Below are 16,301 nucleotides of genomic sequence, written 5' to 3'. Positions count from 1 at the left end.
TGCCTGGGGCCTGATCTGCTGGGGGGGGACTCCCGGGGTACTCCCAACCAACCCAGGACCCAACCACACACATGCAGCCAGCCCGGAACTCACCACCCACATGCGGCGTGTGGGGGGGGGCTCCCAGCAACTCGAGACCCCACCACTCACCCGCAGCACTGGGGGGGACTCCCGGGGGACTCCCAGCCAGCCAACACCCAGCCACACACACGCAGCCAGCCCAGACCTCCAACAAACGTGGATAGAGCCTTCCTAAATTTTCGTTCGCGAAGCCTAGCCATGTTTTTGTATGTTATCAAAGAGGCACTACTACCATCTCTGATTGGCTTGGCCTTGGCCAGCAGTGGGTCCATCCTGGAGCTGGCTGGCATTGGCTCCATCAGATAAGGGGAAAGTTTCTGGCAGCTTCTCATAGAAACCACCGCTGTAGTCTCCTCTGCTACCAAAACCCAGCCATGCAAACCCCATACAATCAGTTAGTTCAGTCCTAAGCCCTTACATATCGCTTTACCCTCCATTACTTTGTACAGTATTGCTGTACTCAATGAGCAGAATTTTATGAAAACCTGAACATGGTTTTATATAGGCATGTAGGTTTTATATAGGTATGTACAAATTGGCTTTATTGCACTCAGTCTGAATTATATCAGTCAAGAAGGAATTAGAGTGTCTTTTTTTGTTGTATTATAGCAAGAAATCTGAAGGTAAATGATACTAATGATGTAGCAACACTTGTGTTCACGTTACTCTCAAGGTTCAAGTGTGGTTTTGTTGTGTTTTCTTTTATTCCTTTCTGTTACAGAGTGTCAAAAACATTGTTAAATCAAGATGTTTTTCTTCAACATTTTTTCAAGCAAGATAAGGTCACTTGTTATTATAATTGTGCTCCTTGGTAGTGTTAAAATTCCAGTGTATGTATGCATTCTATATTGTATGTATCTTATGTGCTGCAACTATGTTAGTTAGTTATATCTATTACGTACATATATTATTCCATCTCCTCTTCGAACTGCCTTAAACCATTTCACAATGATCCCAATCCCACCAGAATCAATGAAAATATTTTCACTTGATTTCATTAAGTTTCAAACCTGATCGGTAGAGAACCTGTCTAGGGCACCATAAGGACCATCTTTTCCTTCACAACCAGTACATTTAATTTTTTACTTTCTTTTTCATTGTCCCTTCTTGTTAGCTTTAAGTCTTTGTAGCTCTGCTTTCATAAGCTTCACAGATTGTACAGCAGAATGAATGGTCCTTTGATCTATACACTCCTTTGATGTCAGTCTCAGCCTTCAGATCAGATCTACCATCAGCAGAGGAAAGGAAAATATTCATAAAAGCATTTATACTTATGTAATATTCAGGCAGAATGCTGTCTGGAGACGGGAGATACTGATTTCCTAGAAGGATGAGTTGTTTCTGGACATGAAAATCTGAGAAGTTTCTGGTTGCCTACCCAAGCTTGCCTGCTGGTCTGAAGTGTCTGAAAATATCCAGAAGATCTCTGAGAACAGCACCGATGTGATCAGCCAGCACTAACTACAGGAGAAATGGGGCAGGAGGCTGATGGAGCAGCAAATAACAGTTGGCCTCTGCTTGCTTTGCTTTAGCCAGGATGTTCACTACTCTGATCTGGTCTTTGAGGACCATCAGTATTGAGACCAAGGACAGAAAAATCATGGTCCCTCTTACCTTCTGTGAAGTGCCATCTCAGCTCTCTGATGAGCTAAGCCATGACTTTCCTTTGATCTGGGACTGTCACTGGGTGATGAAGTTCAGTTTTGCCTTAAAGACTGAGAAACCTAGACCTAATTTTGTGTCATGGAGTCTGCTCATGGTCAGTCCTGGCTAGCTCTCTTCACCAACAACATGACCATGGCAAGTCTGTTACAAATCTGTGGGTCAGGCCAGGCCATGAGGCAGAGGGGGTCCAGTCCTATGGGACTTCATGCTGAATTCTTAACACTCATGCTGTCCCTGGAGGCCATAAAGATATTTTTGTCTTCTGCTGCTTTATCCATGGTTGTGTGTGCATAAAACTGCTTTAAAACAAGTATATCCAGTTTGAAGTGTTGGGGTTTCTCCCTCCTTTGTCTCTAAACTTAATTTTGAAGGGTTCCTGAAGGAATTAGAATGAAGGTTTCAGACTGACAACTTTGGGGGTGGGGGACTTGCGTGTTTTGATATTTTGTTTGCTGAGGGCGTTTTTTGTTCTGGTTTGGTGAGTTTTTGTGATGTCTGTTGTCCCCTAGAGGTGGAAGGTTCCTCAAACCCAGGACACACTTTTAAAACTATGTCATCTTTCCCCACTGACTGGAGAAGTTTCTCTTGAAAGTCTACAGCAGATTCTGAAAATCCTCCTGTAGTCTCTGAGAAAGTGGGAAGTGCAGAAAACATAATGCTAGTGGATACCTTGAAATTCAGAAATTGTCTCTCTCTTAAATTCTTGATATCAGATCTTATTTTAAAGATTACTTTACAACTAAAAAAGTAATTTGATTTATTTTCTGTCCAAAGTTCAGTCATTAGACTGTATCCAGATCACACTATCTACCTTTTCCTTGCAGCCATAAAGACTAGAAGCTCTCAATATTTTTTTTTTTAATGAAAACAGAAATGTCTTTTCTGGTCTTTTCCAAATTTCTTCTTTTCACATAATCAATTGGTTTCCATAATTGAGCTTTTCTTAATAGTCTCCGAAATATTGTCCAACACCAGGCAAATCATGGAGTCACACAAAACACAAATTAGGCTCTTAGTTAAAATCTGTATGGATATGATCAATATGGACAGATTACACATTGTAATCTCTGGCTAAACCACAGATGAAGTGCTGCACAGAGATCAGCTTGCATTCCCTGGCCACACATAGACCAGGGGATAAATCCTACTCCCATGGGATAATTGCTCTTAACAGAAGTGTCAGGTTGCTGGAGATGGTTAATAACAGTTGGCCATGATGAAGAAAACAATAAGGTCCATTTAGCTCCATATGCAGTCCAGAAGTTCTGGGGAATGTGTGTCATCCCCATCCCCAGCACGCCTGCACCTCTTCCACCTCTTCTCTCACTTCAGGAAGCAGCTTTTCCATTACCATTGAACTCACAGAGCATAGTGATATTGCTACACAGGGAAGGAAAGAAATTTCTAAAATTTCTAAAATTTCTAAAATTTCTAAAATTTCTAAAATTTCTACAGTCCAGCAAGATGAGGGGTATATTGGCCAGGGAATAAAGTGAAGTATGAAACAGAGGAAATCTGCAGTAATTATGTATGATACAGGCATATGGCCAGGGTAGACACAGCAGCTTCATTTCTAGGTTGTCTGTAGTGGGAAAATGTGATTTTTTTTCAGAAAGATAAAATCTAGATTGACTATAGCACAGGTGTGCTGCCAGCAGAAGGAAAGAATCATTCAGTTTTTCCAGATAATTCCTTCTGTCAGTTAATCATGACAATTGCATAGTGAGCAGCAGAACTGAGATTTCCAATGAAAAGGAAGATTCAACTTCACAAGGATTTTTTTTAAAGACAAACATGTAATTTTACAGATACATGAAGAACTGAAATTATATGGTTTTCCGAAAACACTTTAAATGTTGAAGAAATAAGACTGAAAAGATACACACACCCTCTGTGAAACTTCTTAATTCCCTTTTTTCCTTGTCCCGATTCCTTTATTATGGAGGTGGGTCTTAATAAGGATGAAAGTGCTTGAAGTCTCCTCCTTATTTTTTCTCCATGTGTCCAGTGTGATTTCCTTGCACTGTATGTGATCATTTTCCTTTTTCAGAGGCTGAAAACTCTTCATAGTGGACATGTCACTGGAAAGGATTTTTTCCATCTACTTTTCTGATCCCTCCACAGTTCCTTAACATATTGGTCTCGGCTCCAGACCTATTATATTAAATGTCATTATATGGGCACTAGGAAATACAACTATACAAAAATAAAAAATTATTTTTCCATCCAGAATTTGAGCTGAGTTTTGTATTCTATAATTAGGAAAGCATGCATACTGTACATATAAGAAAAATAAGAGCAGATCAAGACAAATATAGCAAAATTACATTATTTTCCTTCTTCCCTTCCTTCCCCTTCTTCTACAGCACTTTAGTGTCTGCAAACCATTTGGGTCAGAAAATTATAGATGGATAAACAATGAGCTCCACTTCATAAATGTTTTAATATCCGTAGTTATGGTATCACACTCAGAGATTACATTATACTAAGTATTCTTATGTGGGTTTTTGCAGCCTGTTGTACATTGACTCTGCTTGTAAACATGAACAAGAGCAGAGAAATGGATCTAAACACAGAAATAATAAAAATCAGTATGAATAGAATGCAGGAAATATTATAAGCTTAGACTTCAAAAAGAGAAGACTTGGGAAAAAAAATACTTTGTTTTTCTTCCTCAAAATTTTACATTTAAAATTTTACAAGGCAAAATGACATAGTCATGTTATCTTGGATGTATTTTCTATACCAGAGTTCTTGCAACACCACTATAAAAAGAATGAGGTTCTAAAATAACTTCAATGGAATGCTGACTTTTTTTCTTTATTATGGCCCTTTTCATGTCAACAGTATTAATTGCATGTTGCAGTGTCTGCTTCCTCCCAGGATGAGACTAGCAGCTATGTGACATTTAAGCTGGAAATATCATAATTGTTTTTGGCTAAGGGGAGAGCAACTTGATGATGTGACAGGACAGATGTGTTTGTCAAAAGCTTTTCATATTATAAACAGCAAATATTGAGACATCTTGTACAAAAATGTTATCCGTATTGAGTAAATACAAATAAGTAAGGACATTGCTGAGCAGTGACCTGGCAGATACATCTGCTGTTGCAAGATGCATTTTGCAGAGCTCCATGTTCCACTTGTTCTACTGACAAAACTCTAATAACTGGTTGAAAAGCATCTATCAATATTTATAGTAAGAGCACTTTCCAAGAAGGAGCCAATAACCACTTTCAATCTTTGGTGACCGAGTCTGTGCTATCATTCCAGAAGCTGCAGTGCAAGTGCAAGCAGAAAAAGAAACTCTAAATATTTTGAGTCTCACAAAATGGTTCCCTTGGAGACAACATCATCGTGGTGGGCTACAGCAGCTGCAGACCACAAGCCCTTCCAGTGGACTCAAGCTTGAGAAGCCTAGAGTACAAAAAAACCACTGTGGCCTGTGGCCTGTGATGGGTCCCAAATCGACCTGAGTAGTTACAGCAGACTAGATCCACCTCTTAGGATCAGGGCCCAGATCCTCCTTGAGTTCTCTATCTCAGCTAGGTGCCATGCGTCCTGGTTGCCATCCTCATCTGAACTGTAGATCTAAATTTAAAATAAAAAAAAGAAAGGAAACATCCTTAACTGCATTCTTTTCTTTCTGGTTTCAGCCCTGGCAGTTGAACTCAATTGCAATCTGACTAGATCCAACTGGGATTTTTTCCCAGACCAGGAGGAATTTATCCTTCTCTACATCCACTTAGTGCAGCAATTGCAATAAAATCAAGAATTGATAATGAAGACTGAGTCACAGGTACCAAACCCAGGCAGCACACACATACACACAGAATAATAAGACTATAAGGGAAATCCAAATGTCAGGTGAAAAAAAAAAAAAAGAAGTCTTGGGGTCCATTCCTGGTAGATTCTGGAGAAAAAGCCACATTCAGCACGAGGTTCAGCACATCTACCATGACAGTATCTTAGTTCTGCAGTCAATGGAAAGAGTTAGATGTCTTTGGAGTTGATTTAAAGCATCTAAACTAAATGCCTAAAGCCAAAATGTGTGACTATTCCTGAGAAGAAAGGAAGGGAAGTGACTTAAGATTGTTTATATTTTTCACTAGGAAACACCAAGCTACTCATTTTGCCAGTAATTTGTAAATATTAAATGGATGGTTTCATATTCTGCTAGTGAAATACTGACAAGGAGAGTTTAGTAAAGGAAAAAGTAGTATTAGGAGCCTAGGATCATGCATTTGCTCCTTTCTTATCTGACCTTCATGAATGCAGTGCAATTTGTCCTTTTTTTTTTTTTAATTTGAAAGTATGACAAAAATCTTAGCTTACAAAATTAAAGGCAAACACAAGTAATCTAACAGGGCTTAGCTATCGTTCAGGTAGCATATTTAGATGCTACAAGGCAATGGGGAAGATGTTAACATTTCAAGGAGAATGATTTCTCCTGGGGAGACAAAGAGATTCACTATTTCTTATTTCTCATTCTAACGTCCTCTTTTCATTTCTGTCACACTTGGTATTCACACTAGTTAGCCTAAAACTTTGACTTTTTTTTAGTGTTTGTGTTATAAAACCTGTATTCAGCCGAAAGAATCTCTAAGGTCATCAACACCTGTGTCTCTCTTTCTTGTCTTTTTACTTTTTTGTATTTTGCATTGAGTAGAAACTCCTACCTGCAAGGTAAGTTTCTCATGTTTTGTAATTAACACCCAGAACTTGCACTTTTTTGAAAGAAGAGTATAGGCCTGATGGCTGCTGTCCATTAGCAGTCCATTAACAGTTTCTCAATATACTTTGCTCACAACTTATTTCCTTCTAGTTGAGACCTTACTTATAATGAAAGTATTGTCACGGAGGACAGAGTGTTTGTATGTAAACATAGATCAGTTTGCCTGGTTTTCTTATACATTAGCATATTGTGGGAGATAAATAGCTCACTGAGCTAATACATAGGGAATCGATCCTGAAGAAACCTCATAGTCACTTATTCAGTTTCAATATAGCATATTAAACTTGCTTTTCAAAGGCAGTCCCAACAGCCAACAAAAATGTGCTTGAATGTTAAGTAACAAAAAGATTTCAGATAGAGATTAACTACTGAATTTGTAAATAAAGTGCATACTCAGGCAGATAACTTGCATATTTTGAAATAAGGTGCTAATTGTAATGCAGTAGGAATTTGAAAGCCCAGAACTGAAAGCTCAGAACTATGGACAGTGTGTAATTGTATTTCAATAGATAATATGAAATTAAAAGGAAAAAAAAAGTTAAGAAAAATGGAAGCTATTAATTCCATCTTACCCGATTAAATGAAAAAAAATGAATTCATGGCATTCCATGTTTATATGTAATGGCTATTAGAAGTTATAGCTAAAATTTAATTATTTTAAAATATTTTCTTGCATGTTCTACCTTATTTAATTGTTATCTAACAATTAGAGCTGATTCCTGAGCAGTTCCAGAAAACAATTATCCATGGCATTCCAGTCACTAGTTACTACTTTTACTGAAAGCATTACTGTTAATGCTTTTGTCTTAATAAAATTAAAAGTTTAATTGAGAGTTTAAAAATCTTTTGTAAAAGTGAAAATATGTAGATGCCTTTACTACTTGCCATGGGCCAGTTTCCAAAGATAAGGCAGAAATAGCCCTACTTTAGATCTGTGTGATAGGCAAAAGATTTAAAGTTGGTTGCTGCCAAAGAATCAGCGATTTAGACTTGTTTGCATTCAGTGTGAGTAAAAGGAGGAAAAGTTCAAGTAAAAATACAGCATATACATCATGTTTTCAAATTAAAACTCTCATGGGCAGAGAGAACTGTAAGGATACGTTTGAGAGGAATGTTTAGAATTAAAGACATGAATAAAAATTAGGGTTCTATATTTACATAGAAACTGTAAGACAGAAAAAAAATTGTGATTACACAAGAAAAACAGGCAACACTATGTTTTGGATGCTAAGCAGAGAAATGACAGCACCATACCCCCCCAAAAAAAAAGTTAAAGTGGGATAGCAAAGAAAATTAATTGCAATAAGTATGAAAGAGAATTTTGTGTACGTAGCTGAAAAGTTTAAGACACTGGAAAGAGATTCATGGTTTCTTTACAGAAGTAAAGAGAGAGATAAAAGGATTTGAAAGACCGGCACAGATCTTTTTTTTTTTTTTAAAGTGCACTGGGAATGAAACATCCTACAAACTCTGGAATTCTATTGGCAAAGAGTTGTAATAAGGCTATTAGTAGACAGGCATCTCAGAAGCAGCCAAAATAATTTCTATTCTCCACTTGGAAACAATAAGGATGTTCTTATTACATAAGAATATTCTTTAATAAGGTTAATGAGTACTTTCCAGTCAATTAATAGATGTTAAACAACATCTGCCAGTAAGTCTGAATAATTTTGACCCAAGAGTCCTAAAAGTACCTTGAAGTAGCAGAAGACTGGGAGAACACTGCTACACCGATATTCAGAAAGGGCAAGTGATTCTACCCAAGTAACTTGAGTCAGTAAGAAAAATAACTCCTTTGGGAACCTGCTGATAGGGAATTAAAGGACATCTCACAGGTGATTAGGGAAATGAATTTTGACAAACAGACCTAACTTCTGAATAAAAATACTACTATCGTGTCACATAAAAAAGCTTTTCTCCTGTCCTCTAACAAACCCAAATGAATAAATGGTAAATGGAAAATAAGGATTTTCTACTGGGACATGTAGGGAAGAGGAAGTGTGCTTGTAAACATTTTCATTGAGCTAAATCTAGCTCAAAAATTGCTGGTGACATAATAAACACTGATGAGGACAATCAAATAAAGTGTTCAGTATAACACTTGAAAAGAGGGGTCTATTCTGGTGTTTAAATACAGATATATGAAAGCTGCAGTGACTGCAAAGTATGAGACTCGAGGCTAGCCAATAGGGACTGAGAAAAAGATCTCAGTGTCATACTGAACTTCAGTGTTTCTGTGGCAAGGAAAGGGTCGTGCTGTCCATGCAGCTATAGCTATATATAGAGTTAAACCAACACCATATTACTTTAGTTGTGGGGTTCATTCAAAGAAGAGTTGCAAAGCCAAAATGGGAGTAGAAAAGAACTGAAAACAACGGACTAATATGAGAAATTAGACACTATCTTTTTTGTCTGATCAATCATCAGACAAATTACAAACGTAGGCTGCAGGATCTCCATCTCTCAGATGAAGACTAAGTATCTTTTAGGAGCTAAACATAACTAAGTGTTTAGGCAAAGAGCAGAGGTCCTTGAGCTGTGCACAGGAAAGAGCAATTGAAATGTATGGCCTGTGATTCTTGGAAAATTGTAGTGGTGGGATCTGATGAGCCAAGTCAAATTTAAGCTGTGGGAATTTGTGGGTCAATAATAGTAATCATAATTGTAAACATATTTGCAATTGCAATTGAGATACATTTTGAATTTTATGTTATGTCTGAAATTTAATGGAGAGACAGAGCCCAGTAAAGTGGGTTATTCTACGGGGAAAAGAAACAAGATTTTGGGGCACAAAAGTTATCCACATATTCTTCCAAGGTCCTCGAGAGATATGGCTTCTGCGTCAGCTTAGGAGACAGTTGATGAGAAGTAATTTTGCCACATAAGATTCCCTGACATCTTATGGTGTGGTGCTTCTCCCGTAGTCCCTGTAATGAGCCTCTTATGCTGGTTTTCTCTCAAATATGCCATTTCCGTGGAGTCTCAGAACTTGCACTTGCAGGTGGAACCTTTCTGCATCCTCTCATGGGTGGGCAGATATGAGTCCATCACTTTCTGTCCTTTGTCTACAACTTAATTGACTATGGTATTTCATCTAAAAAGAAAAAAGGCTGCTTATAAAACATCTGTGGTAAGGCTCAAGATGAAAATTTCTCAAATACGTAAATTACAGTAGTCGTAACCTTGTGTACATCTTCTCCTTGACCTGCTTGCTGCCTTTTTTCTTATTAGCATCCTCTCTCTCTCTCTGTCTCCCTCTATCTATCTATCAGCTTCAACATTTATAAGTAAACTTTGATTCCATGTATCCTGAAAACAACTGTGAGGAGATTAACCTTTTATAATTACCATTGTTATGAAATTGAGTGCACTCCTCGTGTAGCTTCAAGACAGGAACACAGAAAAAGTCTTCAATGGGGCATTTCTAGGGAGAAGTTATGCCAAAGCTGTGCAGTGGATACTGAATCACAGTGGAGTTATTTATTCACAGTTTTACTCCTCTGCTTCCTTGGAGCATCTTCTCTAGGGTGCAGGAGAAGGTCCGCACTATAGTTATCCCTACTGCATTTTTCTTGCCTTCCTAACAAGGGTGCAGAAACCCCAAAACATCCTCCAACATGCTTAGAACTACCGTATCATCTAATTCTCTGCTCATTTTAGAAGAACTGAGTTGCATATTTTGCTGATTGTTTTGTAACTATTCTAAGAGTGGAAACTCATTGCACACAGCTGCAACACAGCACTGTAGACTTTGTAATTTCCAAATGCATATTCTTAGTAGCTGTATCTGCCTTTTAAAGGACTGATCAACTCTCACTATGCACATTTACTTGCCTTTGCAAGCATTATTTTTCAGCTGACATATGGAAGAAGGTATGATATTAAAAAGAAAATGTATTTTTCTCATGGTTTAGATGAAAATTGTCATGTTTGCATAAATTTTGTAATTTTAATTGAATTTTTCTATGCCACACTTGTGTTGAACATTTTCACATTTTGCTCTTTTTTTACATGACTTTGTGTTCCCCACCCTGCCCACCCTGGCTCTTGCTGCAAAATTAGTTGCATAAAAAAATAAATCAATCTGTGAAAGAAGACTTCTGAGAACAAACTAGATAAAAATATGGTGAAAACTGATTTTCAAGGCATTGGGATTTTGATTCTTGTTTTCACATTACTCTTGAGATGTTGTCAATGTCATTGCTCCCAGAATTAGTTGCTGACAGTTCACCCTGATAGGATTACTTGCACACTTAAGCAAGTGCAGAAGTGTTTGCAGAATCAGGCTCTTTAATAAGCAGCTATACACTTGACTGCAAGAGCATGGGATGAATAATGAGTCATCAGCCCTCTGAGGGCAGTGTAGATCCATGGCTGCTACTGTGGAACGTGGCCAGACACCAAAATTGCGCGTCCTTTTCTCTTCAGTTTCCTCCCTCTTCCTCTCAGAAGTGGGGCCCTGACACTGTGACATTTCTTTTGTTCTCTGATCATTGTGTTTTAAGACACCTGTAGAATTTCTCAGAGGAGATTATGGGTGGTCTGATTAATTAGTTTTTCTGTTTGACATCCTGGTGCATCAGCGCAATTGCTTTGTAAAAGGAAGTCTCAAAAAATGGCTCTTTTTGGATAACACCTGGAGGACATCATCAACATCAGAGCCTTTATAAAATGGACAGTGTGGGCACACAGAGCAGGAGAGCTAACTCTGATAGTCTGTACTTTCGGAGAACTGAATGTGCCTGTGCATTTTTCCACAAGCATACATTTTATTTTTGAGGATGCTAACTGGGTACTGATCTTTTGTGAGGAAGATGTTCACTTAGCTATGAAGCAGAGGAGTGGCTTACATGTCAACTGGTCAGCAAAGGCTTTCATCCTAATTTCTCTTGTGACTTTTTAGCTTTCGAGACTGTGAATATAATATTTTCTCCTGAAGTATTACATACAACATCCTTTTTCAATTACCACACCAATCAACTACATCCCCAACCTCCAACTTCCTTCATGAAGTACCTGATCCCCAAGATCAGTGCAATCCTAATGGGGCACATTTAAAATAAGAGAGCTCATGTATTTTATAATTCAAGCTTTACGGCACAAACTCACAGCAAGTGGTTGCTTGTACATGTTATATATGGAGAGAATTTAAACTGTTTTGTATTTCAAAGAAATTATCCAATGTAGAATTAGTCTTTGGCTAAATGTATGCCATAAATATGCAGGATGACATGTTACAGATGAGCTGATGCTACATTGGGAGAATCTTATTTTCTGCACTGTCTAATTTCTTACTGTATGTCTGCAGTGACCTGATGTTGTGAGCACTTAGCTGGCATTCATATTTTACCTTCTACCTCCACAAAGGCAAGGAATAGTCCCAACATACACAACTCCCAGACATGGCAATTATTTGCAGCTTACATCACTCTCCTCTCTGGACTGGCTGCACTGACTTAAAATGGACTTCAATGGGGTGGCACAGATATCTGCCAATGGCTAATTAAATTAAGGGCTCCATCTGGACTTATGTATTTAACTCAGAATTTCCTTGCATTTATGATTTCACTGTGTAACAACGTAATTATGTAAATCTCTTGTCATATCTAAATCAAGGACACAGATATAATCCTTGACTATGTTACATAAACCCACACATCTTCAGTTACTAGAAATGTAAACCCACTTTCATGCTTTTAAAAAATAGTTTTTGCTTAATAAATGAGTTTGTTTTACCTGTGCCAAATACTTTTTCGATATTTATAAAATATGGCCTTTGAAAACAGTCCTATTTTACTTCAGGTACAAAACACAAATTATCATCCTTAACTTCTAATATTTTTGGGTTTTGAATAGATATTGATCTTTCAACAGAACAAAAAGGTGTTGGCTATTATTTTCTTCTGTTCATGCTTTGTGTTATATGTAGGGAATCTTTTACCAGTAATATTCCTAAATAATGGGTTCTGGGCATGCATACGATGGCATATTTTGTTAACGCATGAACAGAAATATCCCAATCTCCAAATCTCATCTATTGCAACCTTTAAAAAATTACGAATGCTCCAGAGGGGACAATGACTGTCCCCATTGCATGACTTGCATTACTGGTGATAACTGAGCAAAAATTAACTTCATGTCATGAAAGTGCAAAGCAAAATAAATTAAATTATTTGTATCAAGTTTTGCTGTATCTGCTAAATATTTTCTAGCCATTCTAAGAGAGAAAAACAGAAGGCAAACTGGCAATGAATAAAACCAATAATGGTCAGTAGCATGTGTTACATGTTTTTTGAATGGAAAGTAACTTATCACATCTGAAATAAAAGCTGTTTATTCTTGTGTTTCACTGTGTGTAACAATCCTTGCAATTTATCTGTGAAAAAGTGAGAAACTGTACCTCCATTAGCATATGAATACTTGACACATCAATTTGGTTGTACAATAACAGAGGAACATTTGCTATTGCTGTGTGCATACAGATAAAGACAGCCATTTTGAGGGGAGAGAGGGAAAAAATAAAATAAAATGGTGTGGGTATTTAACCCATTGTTTGTCTCGGTTTCACATGGCAGTTTTGATCAGCATAGCTGGGCAGAGTGACTGGAAATTCCTAAAAAAAACAAACCCGAGCATACAGGTTAAATGCTGATACAAAAATGTGTTAAATTTGTATTCAGATGGTAGTGGATGAGACAATAAATGAAATGCAAAAAACCAGTCCAAAATAAGTAATTTTGTTTGGTCTTTTAACATGTGCACCTACCGGGATGGCGGTAGTAGAGAAATGAGGAGATTTTACAGAAATGAACCCTTTCCTATATACAGTCTTATTTCATGGCAACAGTATCTTGGGCCTTGGGTCAGATGTGTGAAACTATTTCTCAAAGAAGCTGCATACATAATTGAGGCCCTATGAAGGGTTCTCAGTTGAAGTTGCCAGGCTACATTCATTTCAAAAGCAGAGCCATTTGTTATCAAATTTAAATTAACTCTCTCAGCACTGGGTACGTAGTTGAAAGTGCGGCTTTGTAGACTGTATGTGCTGTCTGAGAGAGGAGGAGTGGTGCCTGCTCACTGACTGTAGCGTTATTTTGCAAAGAATGGAAATCTTTTCTGTATTTGGGCCTGAAAAGCAGTAATCTAAGAAGGTAGATTTCTGAGAGGTATCTTTATGCTTTTTTCTGTCTTGGAAGACACACTGATCTGTTTTCTCCTGTTCTTTTCTTTCACTTAAAAAAAAAAAAAAGAAATAAAAAGAAAGAAAAAAAAAAGAAAAAAAAGGTAATGATTTCAGCTTTAATTTTGGAATAAATTAACAAATCAATATTTGCTGATGTTTCTCCTGGAAGCACACTGTGGCTGCCTTAACCAGTTGGTTTTTTTTCTTTTGCTTTAAATGGAGCTTTGAGTGTTTAAACACATAGATTAGCAACTTAAGATATTTGTATTTTCCAGATCCACGTGGATTGAAAGAGTTGAATGTGATCCCCTAGCCTGTATGTGGACTGGAAAGAGATAAAAGACTGCACTAATTGTTATGAGTTTTTGTTTATTTCCTTGAGTGTCCCAGTGTGCCGAGTACTTGTCAAGCAGAGGAGAGATATCTGTGCCCAAAGGAGCCCACGTGGCTGTTACACACAAGACATATGGGATTTGCAATACTGTCTCTTAAGTAGCAAAGGGCAACTGATATAAGCAAAGAGCCAGAGCCACAAATGTCCATTCACCATATCAATCTGTTTTCCCTGGGCTCTTTTCTTCCCTGTAATTGCTTTCAGTAAATACAGTAGCAGTTGAGTGCTAATGGCAAAATATTTTTTGAAAGTAAATTTCATATGCTGTGAAGAATTCTGTTTGCTAGAAACTTGGTACCCACTCTTGGTGGAGATGTTGGACACTCCTGAGCTTAGCAGAAACATATGTGCGCTTGAAGGTAAAGTGATTTTGCTCAGATCCATGAGGATTATTCCCTAATCCTCACGGAAACGAACCACCTTTGAGCCAAAAATAAAAGAACAGATAGAGCACTTTCTCCATCTGAAGGCAACTGATGAGTTCAGTGTAAGTTTTGTAAGTAAAGAAGTCACAGAGCAGGGGGGAAAACAAATCCATGCTAAAGATAGAATTCTTAACTATCTGTGCTTTTACTTCTTGAAACAGAAGATTAAGGCATTTAATCTACATTCCTTCATCAACATAAGATGCTGATTTGTTAGAATCAAGTCAAGCCTGTTGTAACTGTTGACAGGTGTACTGGTAAGACTGAACTTATTTTTGCACTCTCTGGTTTGAGAGAGGACTTTGTTGCAGTAAAGACTATGGCAATACCACCAAACAGTAAGGTGACACATTAAAACAACCTTTCTTCTAAAAGAGGAATAAACAGCATTTTATTCATATATGTAAAGATGTTACTCATTTGTTTAAGCATTTAGCAGGTTGCCTGTCACATTAGAGAATCATCCCTTGTATAATCTATAAATGTCTTTTGAAAAAGAAAAGGAAAAGATTAACTAATGTAAAAAGTGAGGAGAGTAAAGTTATACAGCATAATATTTGCCCTTTGATTTTTCTAAAGGAAAATATGTCCCTTCCAACTCTAAATATTCTGTGATTCTGTGATATCATGTGTGTATGCCCCATGCTGCCCTGGATATTCTAAATCTACAAGCCATTTGCTTATGTGCAGCCCTGTGCAGCTAACAATGTGACAGAGCTAGTAAATCCTGTCAAGCACTCTGAGAATCTTGTTTATTTACTGGTGGAAGTGATGGACCACGCTTGTGTATCCATGACAACACTTCAACATGCAAGAGCAGAACCGGGTATTTTCTTGCTCCTGCAATATGAGATTAAAAGTAAGGGGCTAAATCTTATTAAAGAGCAGAAGCTTTTCGAAAGATAAAACATAGAGTTTATGATATTTGTTCATGGTAATATATCTGTGCTATTTCAATGTTTTCATTAGTTTCCTCCATTGATTGTAAATAGTGCTGAATGGTGAACTTACACGGAAAGAGAAAACTTTGCAGTTCATCATGGAGTTTGTCAGCATCAAGCCTGGATTGTTAAGAATATCTGTTTTAGAGGGTATTAAATTGGATCATACTGTAATTTTTATCTTTTCTTGTAAGGTGTTACAGGTTATTTTATATTTTTTGTTCTCATGTCAAATGCTTTGATTAGGAATGTTATATGATCCAGTGGATTAGTAATGTAGTTGCCTATTTATATTTATAAATCCATGCATTCCCTCAGTGCATTTGTGTTTGCTGTACCACTGATATGTTAGACTGATATGATGGAGATGCAAATTATGTGTATGTGGTGGAATTTGGACTTAAAATGAATTCTTTATAAGCCACAGGTTTTCTTACTATTGCTCTTGATTGCATTACCTTTGCCTTGAGAAAGGTTGTGCAATTTTAAGGTTTAGAAAAGCACCTTGAAAAGTTAAATCAAATTAATTCTATGCTAGAAAATCTATGCAATAAAGGAAGAATTTAGCAATGGAGCAAGAAGGTTCCAGAAGAAAATTTATCTTCCTCTAACATGGCCAAATTCTAGCAGAGGTCTCTCAGTATTCAAAGATTTAAATGACAAAAGATTTTGATTTAATGTATCAGGTGTCCTCCAAACATATTGTGTTTTCGAGAAATGCTAGTATTTAGGCTAATATCTAATGTACAAGACTAATACATTACCTATATTCTGATTACAGGATAAAGAAAGTTTCTGGTTTAATATTGAGTGTTACACGCATCCATCAGTTGATTCACTAAAATTAGAGGTGAGCTCCTGAAAAAATTAGTAACCC

The 16,301-nt window shown here is 37.3% G+C and overlaps 1 long non-coding RNA gene across 6 annotated transcripts in view; it reads left to right on the top strand.

The window, feature by feature from the left end:
• LOC108496191 overlaps positions 1–16,301 on the top strand; it is a 133,317-nt gene that overhangs the window by 105,306 nt on the left and 11,710 nt on the right. The gene's annotated exons all lie outside the window — the stretch shown is intronic.

This window comes from Lepidothrix coronata, unplaced genomic scaffold (assembly GCF_001604755.1).
Source record: "Lepidothrix coronata isolate B3197 unplaced genomic scaffold, Lepidothrix_coronata-1.0 Scaffold37, whole genome shotgun sequence".
NCBI classification, from domain to species: Eukaryota; Metazoa; Chordata; class Aves; order Passeriformes; family Pipridae; genus Lepidothrix; species Lepidothrix coronata.
The sequence above is the reverse complement of the archived record's forward strand: the minus strand, read 5'-3'. Positions and strand labels throughout refer to the sequence as shown.